General features: G+C 38.9%; 1 protein-coding gene across 5 annotated transcripts in view; it reads left to right on the forward strand.

Moving 5' to 3' along the window:
• tcf12 (transcription factor 12) overlaps positions 1–9,955 on the forward strand; it is a 169,037-nt gene extending 159,082 nt beyond the window's left edge. For all 5 annotated transcript variants that reach the window (XM_057860070.1, XM_057860150.1, XM_057860395.1 and 2 more), the window contains one exon: positions 349–9,955. The gene's annotated coding sequence lies outside the window, so the exon portion shown is untranslated. The remainder of the gene's footprint in view (positions 1–348) is intronic.
• The last annotated feature ends 6,557 nt before the right edge of the window (positions 9,956–16,512 follow it).

Here is a 16,512-nt window from a genome sequence, read left to right on the forward strand (position 1 = left end):
GTTTTAAATAAACTCCTCATGGAACGTAGGATAAAGGCTAGTTTTCAAATACTGATTATGGATCGGGAGTTTATTTTATTTAATTTTTTTTACACACACTAAACAAAAAATAACAGAAATCGGTTCATTTTCTTTTTGTTTTTTTCCAAAATTAGAAGACAAAACGAATGTCCGAAAGGTACACTGACCAAACCCTGATTTTTGTCTCTTAGATTGAATTAATTTTTAATGCCCAATATTTGTTGGAACGAGTGTATGTGTTCTCTTATCAACCTCCATGTGTTTTGAATGTTAGTTAATTACACAACACTACCTCGAATGATACAACTTTTATCTTGTGTGCGACAGATCCAACATGCAGAACATTTCATCCTGTCTGAGATGGCGACTCGGCCTCATCGCGACAGAGGGGTCTTCTCGCTGCGCTTAATGTGAAGTCGCGAAGGAGACTAGCCCACCAGAAGCCAAAATCACACACGACTAACACAATCCAGTCCCGGGATTGAACAGGAGCCCACGCGGCGCTCCGTCTGCAAATTCCGCCCCAAAAAAGCAAGAAGAATCTTGAGCACATATCACGCAGATCCGCAAGGAGCGCGTGGCTTCCGAACAATCAGACTTTGCGATCTCCGACTCCACGTGGAGGCCGCCTCGTGCCTAAACTGAATTGACGAATGCATTGTAACAGCAACCTTTTCATTTTGTTTCTTTTTATTTATTATGACCATTAGTTCAAATTGTATGTCAAAAGGGAAAATGGATAGTTTGCTTTTTAGTTTAAACAGTCGTTCCCCAGTGTCAATGTCGAAAACGGCGCTCTGGCCTTGAAGGTTCAAATGAGGGAAAAAGTGATTGGCTGTGTTCGAAATCACTCCTGAACTACGGTGGCTGGGAAGTGCTGGGCCATTTGCAAATGCCAAACACTTTGCAAAAGAAAAATACACGAATGCTAATAGTCGCAGTTGGTATGCTAAATGATCATAACAGAAGTAAACTCACAAGTTGACACTTGCTGCTAACATTAGTCACTAGCGTTATTCAGTAGAGGTCAGAGTGTTAGACGCCAAGGTGGGTAGTAACGCGTTACATGTACTCTGTTAAATTTACTTGAGTAACTTCTTGAGAAAATGTACTTCTAAAAGTAGTTTTACTAAGATATACTTGAGTAGTTGAAGAAAAAAAGCGCTACTCTTACTCTGCTACTTTGGGCTACACAAGAGTCGTTACATTTTTCCTCTTTATTCTACATATTAGATTTTTTTTTTTTTTCTTGTCAGTGATGCCAAAAGTAGAGAGGTGCCTGGTGTATTACCAGGGTAGCTCTACCGATTTCACCAATGAGACGTCGCAACAATAATCACATGACTCTCTTATGCCAATCAGACGCAAGCTTGCCGTTCTATCTTCATGCCAGCCTGTTCAATCGTGGTGTCTTTAAAGCACCACAAAAAATTAAGTATTTGTTATAGAGCGCTGCCTTCAACATGACTCGAAAGCACAGATTTGAGCCTCTCTCCCAGTTTATTTGGCACCGATTGACCACGGAAAACCGGAGATATGATCCTTTTAATTTCAAAATAGTAATTATGAAGGAACTCGTTCACTATCCAAACTTGGAACTATTTTCTCCACCAGGGGGCAGTCATGCTCTTTGGACGAATAATGCTTCATTTTTGTAATATTTTCTTTTGTCGGAATTTAATGATTTTTTTTTTTTTTTAAATTTATTTGGCTTAATGTGGTTATGTAATGGGTTATTGTGCAGTATCATTATAACAACAGTCCATATAGATAACTTTGTGCTCAGAAAAAAATACATTGTTTAAAAAAATAATAAAAATCCTACAAAAATATAAGCAGTTACTCACAATGTTACTCATTACTTGAGTATTCTTTTCACCAAATACTTTTTTTTACTTGTACTTGAGTACTATTATTTTGAAGTAACGCTACTCTTAAGTAAAATTTTTGACTACTCTATCCGCCTCTGGTTAGACGCTAACGTTAGCCAGTCAGATGTAAGTGTGTGCATACTTGTCTGTGAGGGGGTATATACTTCCGTTGTAAGCCAGACAATGGAATTAACCCCACATGCTTCCATATGACTGGCTAACTTCAGCGTGTAACGTTTTACAGCAATCTCTACTGGCTAACTGCTTCCATTGTAAGGCTATAGACCCTTCTCACATGACGTCACAACCACGCCTCCGCGCCATATTGTCCGTCAGCTCGTCGGGTTTAAGCATTACCGCTACATAAATTCCTCCTATTATGGCGTGTTTTTCTGCTCGTTAACATTAATAATCAAAATGGTGAAGGCGTGTGTGGCGGTTGGTTGCAATAACAGAGAAGATAGACGGAGAGACTTGAAGTTCTACAGTATTCCGAGGACCCGGAGAGGAGAGGGAGATGGACTACTGAAAACTGGGCACCAAACGATCACTACAGATTATGTAGTAGTCATTTTATATCTGGTAAGATGAATTTAATATATATTTAGAGGGTTTTGGGCTGACAACCACAATTAAGATCATTGCGAGGCTAATCGCCGACAACATACAGTTTCAAATTCAAGATGCTGATTTCTTCCACCATCATTATTTTTTGAATAATATTTAGCTGGTACCAAGTGAAAGAAGTTAAACAGGTGTGTCCAAACCTTTTGCAAAGGGGGCCAGATTTGGTGTGGTAAAAATGCGGGTGGCTACCTTGGCTGATTTACATAGAACAATATATTTAAACAAATTTTAGCAAGCCCTTCTGTGTGTCACATTTACTTTATAATTTTTTAAATTCATAATTTCAACAATCTCGTCTTTGTGGTGGTCTTTCGACACTCGGGCTCTTGCGAAATACTGCTGCTGTGAAATTAAACTAGCTTAATGTTGCTGTAATTTCTTGCTGCGTATCTTCCCTGTAATGTTGTCGTACATGTCAGCGTGTCTTGTTTGGTAATTTTGCGTCACATCAAACTCTTTGAAAACAGCGACTGTCTCTTTGCAAATGAGGCAGACACAGTTGTTGCGTGTTTTATTGAAGAAATAGTCCAATATTCTATCCTTGAAGCGTCGGCCATCGCAGTCAACTTTTTTTTAAATTGATTGTCGCCATTTCAGAAAATTGGAAGTAAAGGGTCACACGGGGTAATGTTGCTTAGAGTGCTGCACTTAAAAGTTTTTCAAACTTTCGTGAGAATAGGCTGATTTTGTGTGGACAAGATAGTTGTAGATATCAGGGTATCAGATGTCAGGCAGAGAGGGCGAAGACAGCGGGTCGAAAAATATCGATTTAGGCATCAAATATGGATCTGGCGAATGGATAGCCTGAAGCTTTTCCACATAACGCCTTTTATGCAACGCATCCAATGAGTTTACAGCGTCTGAAAGCACCGGGGCTTCCATGAATTGCACTATAAATTGCACTACAAATTGAAACCATTGAGAATACGGATAAACACTGACGGACAATATGGCGGCCGGATACAGCGACACGTCATTCTGTGACGTTGGTGATTAGGGTCTATACTGACTTCCATTCAGAGTTGGTGACGTAACCCTAATTTACGTCAAAACATTTAGTATTTAAAAAAAAAAGGTAAATACGTAATAATAAATAGGTGAAAATCAAGTAATATTAATTTTTTTTGTAAATATACTAGATGCGATACTTACCATTATTGTTGAGAGGGGGATGGAGAGTTATTGTTTTCAATAATTTATTTCCAACCGAAAACACTAAATACTACTATTGAAAGCGAAATCAAAACAGCCAACTCTTCAGCATCGCCCTCTCTCCCTCCAGTCAGACACGCACATTTAGAGACAGCCCAGAAAACACAGAACTCAACACATCAACATTGCAAAATGAAGCATACATGCGACCCAATTTGTTACATTACTGTCCTTCTTCTTAGGTTACATGAACTGGAAGTTGTGTCACTTTGACTGTCAGTGACGTAAGGTCTGTGAACGCAAAACTGAAATGGGCGACCGACGAGCAAGGCATTTTCATGTGACTGTTTACCTTTGGTCTGAATGCAGCATATCTGTACAAACGTGAGTTTGTGTCTCTCTCCCTATTATTTTTATGATGTTCAGCTTTGTTTCTGTGGTAATTCCGATTTTATTGGCTGAACCTAGAAGACCCAGCTTTGCTCTTTAGGGCCATATTATGAAAAAGGAAGGGCGAAAAAGGCAAAGATACTCCCGGCGCACAAAAACTGACAAGCACTATGCACTAGCTAAGCAGAAACTGGTGCCGGGGACTTAATGGCGGATGAGGCAAGGGTATCGTAAAGTCAAAACGTTGTAGGTCGAGGACGTCGTAACCAGAGGACTAACTGTATTTGTGTTTTTCTTCTCTTGGAAAGTGATGGAATTTGCAAACTGCCATGCTTAGCTTCTACAGTATAAAATACCTACAATCCCCTCCATAATAATTGGCACCCCTGAAAAAGATGTGTTTTTAGCTTCTAATAATTTTTTTTAAAATTTAAATAATATGGGACCTTAATGGAAAAAGAAAAATCCAACCTTCAATACAAGTGCATTCATTCAGTGGGGAAAAAATCCCACATAAAGAAAAAAATATTTGACATCAAATAATGTGTGTCACAATTTTTTTCAATGGGGTTGAGGTCTGGGGACTGAGAAGGCCATGGGAGGAGCTTGATTTTGTGTCTGGTGAACCATTTCTGTGTAGATTTGGCCATATGTTTAGGGTCATTGTCTTGCTGAAAGACCCAGTGACGACCCATCTTCAGCTTTCGGGCAGAGGGCAACAGATTTTGATTTAAAATGTCCTGGTATTTCAAAGCATTCATGATGCCCTAACAAGGTTCCCAGGGCCTTTTGAAGCGAAACAGCACCACAGCATCAATGACCCACCCCCACACTTCACAGTGGGTATGAGGTGCTTTTCAGCATGCGCATCTTTCGTGGCACGCCAGACCCACTTAGAGTGTTTGTTGCCAGAAAGCTCAATCTTGGTCTCACACAAAAATACACACGGTCCCAGGCTTCAAATGGGACGGTGTGCTTTGGTCAGACGACTTGTATTGAAAGTTGGATTTTTCTCTTTTTTTCTATTAGGGTCCCATATTATTTGAAAAGAAAAAAAATATTAGAAGCTAAAAAACACATCTTTTTCAGGGGTGCCAATAATTATGGAGGGCACTCTACATAGTGAGGTCGCCATCATTTAGCGCTGTTCCAATGTGTAGTGAGCAAGTACTGTCCCTACAGTGCGCCTTGAATAATACAAACAAATGCTGGATTTCAAACACAAAATCTAAGGTTTCAGCTGCTTGCTGATAATGCTGGAAAAGTACAGGCGTCCAACTTGTTTCTGACACTCCTCGTGCTCTTTGAAAACAATTTATTGGCTAGTTTAAATGTTGTATTCACAATTAATAGCACAGAAATCTTATACTATTTAATGACTTTGATGTTATTTAATAGTTAACATAATTGGCTGCCACTGACGATTGCCCCCTCCCAGTCAAAATGGATTAACCATCTATTGCTGTCAATGCCAGGCATTTTAAATGTTTTAGTTTATTCAATATTTATTACAGAAGTACATTCAGTACAGTGTAACTTGTGACATAATGAAAAGCACTTCCTAGTAATGTTGAAAACAATTTTTATTCGACTGATAAAACAAAAGTAACGAATGTAACTACGGGTCGACAAATCCCTGCTGACCACCAGAGGGAAGTGCTGAAAGTAGAAGTGCACGATATATTTGAGCTTACCGTCAGCCTTATTGCATGAATGCCCAAGTCTTTTGTAACTCGCGGCTATCAACAACAACAAAAAATACTAATGAGTTCGTTCACGGTAATTATGCCATCAAGCTAACCATGTAAAAATTCCCTGCCAGCTTCTGCCAGTTCAAATAGATTCAAAGTCTATCACCGTCAATGGCAGCCAATGGAGAGAATAATAAAATAGCACTCCATAATACAATGGTACCTTGACATACAATCGTTTCGACACACGATCTTTTTGATGTCTGAAGTAAAATTTGACTCGCCATGTGTTTCTACATCCGACAACATGCTCGAAATACGACGATTTCTGACCGCACCGCAGTTTCTTTGTTTTGCCGCAAGGCGGACGCACGGCGGATTTTCTTGTTAGAGAAATCAACATGGGTTGCAAGAATGTCGTGCAGGTGGTGAAAAAAGGAAGAAGGTGAGGCTTACCATTGAAATGAAGATAGAAATGATAAAAAAAAATATGAGCTTGGTGCATGCATCCGTGAACTGGTGACAAATATTATTGTCGCATCGCCCAAAAATTGCCAGCTTCGTCAGGTTTTTCCAATCATTTCTTTCAGAACGTGTGCAACACAACATGCCTACTGTCCGCTGTAGCTGAACAAAGTGAAAGTAAATAGTCCCTCTCACTGTGTCAAGTCAGCCATGTTCAGGTACACTATGCAAAACACATCCGCCACATTAGGACCCGATTCGTTACATTATTGCAGGTATTATTAATATTTTTACTATTATTATGTGATTATTCCCATTTTTACTCACAATTTATTTGTTTTGCTCTGTGTAATTGCTATCTGCGATAGTACCAGCAGCATTAATTAAGGATTTTGTGTAGGTTTCCGGGCTGTGGAACGAATTAATGGAAATATAATGTATTCTTATGGGAAAATCCTGCTCAACATACGACCAATTCTTCTTACAATCAAGTTCTTGGAAGGAATTAACTTCGTATGTAGAGGTACCACAGCACTATAGTTTAGAAACGATTACAATAAGGAAAGACGCTTAAAATTTTCTTTTTATTGTGTGTGTGTGTGGGGGGGATTCACTCATAACTCAAATGTTTGCTCTCAAATCAGAACAAAAGTCCGAGTAACGACTTGTATTTGAAAAACACCCAAATCAGGTCACTCCAGTCTCAAAGCAACGCTGCACTCTGATTTGGTAGTCAGGAAATGAGCGGGGTATTCCGAACACAGCCATTAAATTATCGGCCGTTTGACAGTCATAATTCAACCCTGTATTTAAAAAGAAAGACTACAAATAAAACCCCTCTTGATTCCTTCAGCAAACACATGTAACCAAAAGTTTGTTAGTTTAGTTTGGACTGAAAGCTAGCATTTATTTGACATTTGAGTTGCTTTCAAATACAATGGGGAGAACAAGTATTTGATACAATGCCGATTTTGCTGGTTTTCCCACTTGCAAAGCATGTAGAGGTCTGTAATTTGTATCATAAGTTCTCTTCAACTGTGAGGGACGATATCTAATACAAAAATCCAGAAAATCACGTTGTATGATTTTTAAATAATAAATTTGCAATTAATTGCATGAAATAAGTATTTAATACATCACAAAAATCGAACTTACTATTTGGTACAGAAACCTTTGTTTGCTATTACAGATACCAAACGTTTCCTGTAGTCCTTGACAAGGTTTGCACACACTGCAGCAGGGATTTTGGCCCAATCCTCCATGCAGATCTTCTCCAGAGCCTTCAGGTTTCGGGGCTACTGCCGGGCAACACAGACTTTCAGCTCCCTCCATAGATTTTCTATTGGGTTCAGATCTGGTGACTGGCTAGGCCACTCCAGGACCTTAAGATGCTTCTTACGGAGCCACTCTTTAGTTGCCTCGGCTGTGTGCTTTGGGTCGTTGTCATGCTGGAAGACCCAGCCACGACCCATCTTCAGGGCTCTCACTGAAGGAAGGAGGTTGTCAACCAAGATCTGGCGATACATAGCCCCATCCAGCCTCCCCTCAATACGGTGCAGTCGTCCTGTACCCTTGGCAGAGAAGCAGCCCCAAAAAATGTTTCCTCCTCCATGTTTCACAGTAGGGATGGTGTTCTTGGGGTTGTACTCATCCCTCTTTTTCCTCCAAACACGACGAGCCGAGTTTAGACCAAAAAGTTCCATTTTGGTGTCATCCGACCACATGACCTTCTCCCATTCCTCCTCTGGATCATCCAGATGGTCAGTGGCAAACTTCAGACGTGTCTGGACATGCACTGGCTTCAGCAGAGGGACCTTGCGTGCGCTGTAGGATTTTAATCCATGACGGCGTAATGTGTTTCCGATGGTTTTCTTCGAGACTGTGGTTCCAGCTCTCTTCAGGTCATTGACCAGGTCCTGCCGTGTAGTTCTGGGCTGATCCCTCACCTTCCTCATGATCAGTGATGCCCCACGAGGTGAGATCTTGCATGGAGCCCCAGAACGAGGCAGAATGACCGTCAACTTGAACTTCTTCAATTTTCTAATAATCGCTCCAACAGTTACCTTCTCACCAAACTGCTTGCTTATTTTCCTGTAGCCCATCCCAGCCTTGTGCAGATCTATTATTTTATACCTGATGTCCTTACACAGCTCTTTGGTCTTGGCCATTGTGGAAAGGTTGGAGTTTGTTTGAGCATGTGAACAGGTGTCTTTTATACAGGTAACAAGTTCAAACAGGTGCAGTTACTTCCGGTAATGAGTGGAGAACAGGAGGGGTTCTTAAAAAAGAACTAAGAGCCGAAATATTTACTAGTTGGTAATGTATCAAATACTTATTTCATGCAGTTAAATACAAATTTATTATTTAAAAATTATACAATGTGATTTTGTAGATTCCGTCCCTCACAGTTGAAGAGAATTTATGATACAAATTACAGACCTCTACATGGCTTGCAAGTGGGAAAACCAGCAAAATCGGCAGTGTATCAAATACTTGTTCTCCCTACTGTAGTAGTACCATAAAAATACATCAAATCCCTGCAAATTCCCTGCATATTTGCAGTGTCTTAACTAAAGGAGATGCCTTTAGCCATATGAGAGTATTCTATGTATGCAGATTGTCATGTGTAGTTTTGACACCTAACGTGTTGTCTTCACATAATGGGGGGAAAAAAAGAATGACGACGACCACTTTTTCTCTTGGACTGATTTCATTACGTCTTTGTTCTTTAAAAAAAAAAAAAAAAGAAAGAAAAACAGCAGGTATTCATTTAAGGCAAGTCATTTTTTCAGCTTTCACTTATTGTTTGCAAAATCCTGATACAATAATCCAGAATTGCTAAATGTTATATTAACAAACAGGCCACCATTGGCAAAAATAGACGTCCAATCCATTTAAACATAGGGATTGGGCGTTCCTCTCCGCCAATGGTTTCATTTGTAGGACAACAATGAACAAAAAGACTTCACTTTGGTTATGCTTTATTTATGCTTTTGTGTGCATGTTTTTTTTAAGTCTTTGGTCCTTGCTTTATATTCCATTTCGTTGATTGTATAGTATTTGCGAAAAAGGGACTTCTATTTGATTCACAGTACAAGTTTACATTCAGAATCTATCATTGAGCAATTTGTTTTTTGTTGTGCTCTCGGTCAGTATGTGGCCTTGTTGCTCGTGACAGTATTGGCGCATGTATTCATCATTAGAAGGTGATTATACGTGTCTCCCTGCTCCATCCCTGCTCCATTTCTTTTATTTCATATGTTCCTCTTTCTTTGCCAAGTTGCTGTATTCCCACATGCATTTCCCTTGTGTAATATAGAAAAGTCAGAAGGACAGAGGTAAAACAAAAAAAATCGTTTGGCTTATTTTTCACTGTAGTTAGTCTTTTCTACAATAATACTGTAAGAATATTTCTTGAATTCTAAATATTACTCTTTCTAGATTTTTGAAAGCAAAAGTTTTGAGTAAAAAGTTTCTTACTTTATTTTACTATACTAGGTAGTAAAATGTTCACGGCTACGTACCCATAACCTGTTTTGTTATGACTGGAAATATCGGAACGTCCATTCGCAGGTCTCTCGTGGTTGACTGAGGAACATATGTGTCAAAACGTCCAACGTATTGTCAATGCACATCTCCAAAACGCGGCAATGAGAATTACAATTTTCTGTCTTTTTTCAACAGAAAAACATGATGTATATAACATTTATGTTGCAATAAATGTGCCATTTTTTTATACTCCAGTTGTTAAGGTATTTTTATTTCCACCCGCGTGATAACTCCTGACTGCTCCAACTATTTTACGGGTCAACAACCTTAAACACTCAAAGAGCCATGTTGGACTTTCATTTTCTACAGAAAAAACAACACTGGGAGCTACACGCACATATTGACACTTGAATTGATTACATCAGCTTGACCATACAAATATATATGTGTATATACACTCACCGGCCACTTTATTAGGTACACCTGTCCAACTGCTCGTTAACACTTAATTACTAATCAGCCAATCACATGACGGCAACTCAGTGCATTTAGGCATGTAGACACTCGTCACACAATCTCCTGCAGTTCAAACCGAGCTTCAGTATGGGGAGGAAAGGTGATTTGAGTGACTTGGAACGTGGCATGGTTGTTGGTGCCAGAAGGGCTGGTCTGAGTATTTCAGAAACTGCTGATCTACTGGGATTTTCACGCACAACCATCTCTAGGGTTTACAGAGAATGGTCCAAAAAAGAAAAAATATCCAGTGAGCGGTTGTTCTGTGGGTGGAAATGCCTTGTTGATGCCAGAGGTCAGAGGAGAATGGCCAGACTGGTTCGAGCTGATAGAAAGGCAACAGTGACTCAAATAACCACCCGTTACAACCAAGGTAGGCAGAAGAGCATCTCTGAATGCACAGTACGTCGAACTTTGAGGCAGATGGGCTACAGCAGCAGAAGACCACGCCGGGTGCCACTCCTTTCAGCTAAGAACAGGAAACTGAGGCTACAGTTTGCACAAGCTCATCGAAATTGGACAATAGAAGATTGGAAAAACGTTGCCTGGTCTGATGAGTCTCGATTTCTGCTGCGACATTCGGATGGTAGGGTCAGAATTTGGCGTCAACAACATGAAAGCATGGATCCATCCTTCCTTGTATCAACGGTTCAGGCTGGTGGTGGTGGTGTAATGGTGTGGGGAATAATTTTCTTGGCACTTTTTGGGCCCCCTGGTACCAATTGAGCATCGTTGGAACGCCACAGCCTACCTGAGTATTGTTGCTGACCATGTCCATCCCTTTATGACCACAGTGTACCCAACTTCTGATGGCTACTTTCAGCAGGATAATGCGCCCTGTCATAAAGCTGGAATCATCTCAGACTGGTTTCTTGAACATGACAATGAGTTCACTGTACTCAAATGGCCTCCACATTCACCAGATCTCAATCCAATAGGGCATCTTTGGGATGTGATGGAACGGCAGATTCGCATCATGGATGTGCAGCCGACAAATCTGCACCAACTGTGTGATGCCATCGTGTCAATATGGACCAAACTCTGAGGAATGCTTCCAGCACCTTGTTGAATCTATGCCACGAAGAATTGAGACAGTTCTGAACGCAAAAGGGGGTCCAACCCGTCACTAGCATGGTGTACCCAATAAAGTGGCCGGTGAGTGTATATATACAGTATATGTTCTGTAATTTTTATCATAAATAATACATTAAGCATTACATGCAGTTCTCGTGGTAAAACAAATATAACTAAAGTGAACACAATAAGGTTTTAAACTTTTTGTACTGCAGTGAGGTCCTGAAATGCATGTCTAAAGTGTGATACATTTGGCTGGGATTTACCTCATTTACCTATGTTAGGCTACTTATTTCCAAATAATATGAAAAAAGTCACTGTTTGTGTTATCTTTAAAACATTATTCGATTCGAACCCCCAAAGTTGCTAACCCCTGAACTGTTTGAAATACAATGTAATATTGTGATAACCATATGTGATAACTAAAAAAAAACTTAACATACTTAACATAAATGACCATGAAAGAGCAAAACTGAACAGAAACAAACATTACTTAATTTAAAAAAAATCTCTCACTCCAAATCCTCGTTCACATCAACAACTCTCTTCCAAAAAAGGAATCACCCATAAAACCATCATCCAAACCCCAAAAATTCTCCCTGAACAAAAAAAAATCTCTCAATCTCCAAAAATATCAATCTCTAAATGAAGAACTAAACAAAAACACCCTCACACCACCAACACTCTCACTTTTGACCCAAAATTCACATTCATTAATAAACTACTGGTCCATAAAGCACAATCTTATTCCTTCTTAACAAAAAAAACGTCTGAATACTCAATAAGCAAAAAAAAAAGTCACAATCACGCCACATCGGATGCCAACAAAACTCACTTGATTCACTGAGAAATTCCAAACAACTCACTAGAGCTGCCACAAATATAAGATATATATAATCTTATTTATTTTGACAGTCGATTAATCGTTTAGAGACCTAAAAGTTGTTCAAATACCCAACTTTTGAGGCTCTTAACTCATTGGCTGCCAATGACGGCGATAGACATAAAATCTATTCCAAATGGGACATGTTCGTATGACGGTGATATGAAGGTGAGTTCCATCTCATTAGTTGATAAGAGGATTTTATGTTATGGGTTGTCTTCCTTACATCGGTGTGACATCACTGTCAATGGCAGCCAGTGAGTTAATATACTTGTTTTGGGTTTTAATGAAAGGATTCAAGAAGGGGGACCGGAGGGTGTGTTCCAATTAAAGAGGGATCACACTCCTCAGCCTTTCTAGGCACAGCCGAGGCGTTGAGGGTGTTGCTTTGGTTGCCTCAACATTGCATCTCTGCTTTTTGCCAATGATGTAGTGCTTTTGGCCTTATCAAGCCGTGACCTCCAATTCTCATTGGAGCAGTTCGCAGCCGAGTGTGAGGCGGTTGGGATGAAGATCAGCACCTCCAAATCCGAGACCATGGTCCTCAGCCGGAAATGGGTAGAGTGCCCTCTCCGGATCGGGGATGAGATCCGGTCCCAAGTGGAGGAGTTCAAGTATCTTGGGATCTTGTTCACGAGTGAGGGTAGGAGAGAGCGGGAGATCGACAGGTGGATCGGTGAAGCATCTGCAGTGATCCGGACTCTGCACCAGTCTGTAGTGGTGAAGAAGGAGCTGAGCCGAAAGGCGAAGATCTCGATTTACCAGTCGATCTCCGTTCCTACCCTCACCCATGGTCACGAGCTGTGGGTCGTAACTGAAAGAACAAGATCCCGGATTCAAGCGGCCGAAATGAGTTCCTCCGTAGGGTGTCCGGGCTCTCCCTTAGAGATAGGGTGAGAAGCTCGGTCATCCAGGAGAGACTCTGTGTCGGGCCACTACTCCTCAGCGTTGAGAGGAGCCAGTTGATGTGGCTCGGGCATACGGGTCTGATACCACCTGGACACCTCCCTGGAGAGGTGTTTCGGACATGTCACACCGGCGGGAGGCCCCGGGGATGACCAAGGACACGCTGGAGAGACCATGTCTCTCAGCTGGCCTGGGAACGCCTTGGATGGAGGGTTTCAATTATTTATTTTAAATACAAAAACAAAAGAATTTTTTTTTTTTTTTTAATTTTTTTAACTTTAAAAAAAATATGTTTTAAATTTCCTAATACAAAAACAATATTATAATATTTATATAAATACTATATAAATAATATTGTTTTTTAAATTTATTTTTGCACCTTTGTTTTTTAAAACCATATATTAAACAAATATGAAATCCATATATATATATATATATATATATATATATATATATATATATATATATATTATATATATTAACTTTTTATATATTATATAATATATAACAACAACAAAGGGAAAAAAGGAAAATTTTATTTTAAATAAAAAAAAACAAGGTAAATATTCTCACGTTTTATCCTTTTTTAATAATCAAATTTTTAAAAATTCTTTAATTTTTTTAAAACTTCATTTAATTTTCTCAGTATTTCAATATTATAGTAATAGATATGAATATTTCAATATTCTTTAATATGCAAAAACAAAAGGAAACAACATATTCTCTATTTTATTTTGAACCTTCTTTATTTTTTTAAAAAATTAAAAAAAAAAAACAACAAAGAAAAAAACTAAATAGCCACTTTTTGCATTTCCCCCCCCATTTTTTCTTTTAATGAAAAAAAAAAAAGATTTTCTTTTGTCCTTAATCAAATGATTAATCATAATTACAAATCAGACATATCTGCTTTTATGCTGGAAAACAATGTGCTTAATAAAACAAACAAATATTTGGCGATTAGTCGCCTATCAAAACAATAATTTGTGGCAGCCCTACAACTCATGCACACACACAAAAAAAACCTTGTTTTTGCGGTGGGTTTCAATGTAACTCTGCATGTATCGCATCTGCATGGAATTCTCCTCTGCCTCCCACATCCCTTTTCCAAAGCGCTCAATGTGGTGGTAACATTAATCATGACTGTCACGTTTCAAAACTTGTTCTCGGGGAATGTGAGAGTCTTGGAATGGAGAATGTTCCCTTTTTTTTTCTTTAGGACCACCGTGTGCGCAGGCTGGCTTCCTGTCATGGCTGCTGCGCCAAAAAATCCTTGGCTCGCATCCTCTGCGAGGGACGAAAAAAATTGAGATGACGTCAAATCCATTTGAACTGCAATGGCTGCAAGGTCATTTTTATTGGGTGCCATCCGTGTCCCTAGTTTAAATTAAGATAAAGAGATTTTTGTATGTGCGCATTATCAGTTGCCGTATTATTATAAATTCAAGGGTACAGGCTCCTAAATTCTATTTTTTAAATTTTTTTATTTAATTTACTTCTGGTAAAAGCTTTTTATGGAATTTTGCTATGTCCCCAGTTTTTTTCATTCAAATCTATCTATTAAAAAAAACTAATATAAGTAGAAAAAAAATCCTAAATAATAGTTATGATTCCGTTGTAAATGCATTATCTAATTAAAAAAATAAATAAATAAAATGCAATACTTAATTTTCGTCCTTAGTGTCACTGTCCACTCAAGTTATTTAAGTGTCCCTTTAAGAAAATTCCCCATTTATTAATAACATCACTCTTGCACTAGTGGTGGGAAATTCAACTGTGGTTAAAAAAAATCGATCTGTATATATACGTATATACTGTATATGTTATTTATAAATTCAATTTTAAATTAGATTTTGCAGTTTTATGAAGTACGTTCTGTGTGGTTGATCATAGCATGTCCACTCTGTTAAAGCTATATATCAAATAAATGAATTGATTGAATCATTTCAAAAGCTTTAAATGTAAAATTATAGATTTCTCATCAAGTATCCAAAGTCATGTTATCTATTATGCTAACAAAGCTATGCTGAGGGCTAACTTTAGCACAAAGTGTCCCCTCTGTTAGTGTCCACTCTGTTATGTCCAAATGCTACCCTATAAAAAAATATGCCCCTGCCATAAACACAGCTTCCCATTGGTTTTATCATTGTTGGCTATTTTTGTGGCGATTACCTTGCAAATGATCATTCTCTTAAACGCCGATGGTTGGAAATTAGATTGGATCTTATGTAATGAACGTTGCGAAGCTTCCGGAAGTTGGCATGAAGCAATTGAAGTTTTTTTGTACTAAAAATTGTAAAAAGAAGTAAGATGTGGAGCTGCAGTCGTTTATTCAATGTGCCTGATAACCTCGTTCAAGGACGTTGCTACATTTAAACCAAGCCTAAAGTGTGTTACGGGATGTTCGTGAGACCAAATTCAGGATTTAATTAACGCTCTTTTTTCCCACATGAAAGTAGTGAATATTTTCTACATATAGCTCTGGTTTGTTTACTCGTACAAAAAGTATTCATGAGTTGTTGATTTGGTGTCCAACCTAGCAATCGAACAATAGAAATTCTGTAATTTTCAGAGTACAAGCCGCTACTTTTTTCCCCATCATTTTGAATCCTGCGGCTCATTGTCCAGTGCGGCTTATTTGTTGATTTATTGGGTTAATAGGTAACTTTTTTTGACAGGGGCGTCAAAAGACTGCCATAAGACCGTCATAATTATAACATGACAAGCTGAAAGGAAAAGTAGAAGATAAAGAAGTGACTATCATTGGCATTAATGAATGCTTATGACCGATGTCATTAAGTGTCATCCAGCCAGTGTTTTTAATAACGGGGTTAGAATATAACGGCGTTACTAACGGTGTTATTTTCTTCAGTAGTGAGTAATCTAATTGATGACTTTTCTCATCATGGCAACGCCGTTACCGTTACTAAAGCGGGAAAGGCGTGCGTTACTATGAGTTATAACAGACATGTCCAAAGTCCGGCCCAGGGGCCAAATGCAGCCCGTGGTCAAATTTCATCCGGCCCCCAGCCGCTGTCATAAAATCAATTACATCTGGCCCACACACAGACTTAATAAATTGGTCAGCAGTACTGCAACCAGCATATGAAGTAGCTTACACACGAAATGCTGCTCCTCATTTACCCACTAAAAGGCAGCAGTTTTTTAACCCTTTATTGCCAAATGTATCACATTTGATACACCTAAAATTTCATGACTTTCAGACTAATTTAGAATTTTGACATTTCTTTTTAGGGCTGTAAAAATTATCGCGTTAACGCGCGGTAATTACTTTTTTTAATTAATCACGTTAAAATATTTTACGCAATTAACGCACATGTCCCGCTCAGACAGTATTCTGCCTTTTGGTAAGTTTTACAGCAAGTTTTTTTGTGCTGTCTAACAGTGAACTCTTGTGGTCGCTTTGCGACAT

The sequence above is a fragment of the Corythoichthys intestinalis genome, chromosome 1 (assembly GCF_030265065.1).
Source record: "Corythoichthys intestinalis isolate RoL2023-P3 chromosome 1, ASM3026506v1, whole genome shotgun sequence".
Taxonomy (NCBI): Eukaryota; Metazoa; Chordata; class Actinopteri; order Syngnathiformes; family Syngnathidae; genus Corythoichthys; species Corythoichthys intestinalis.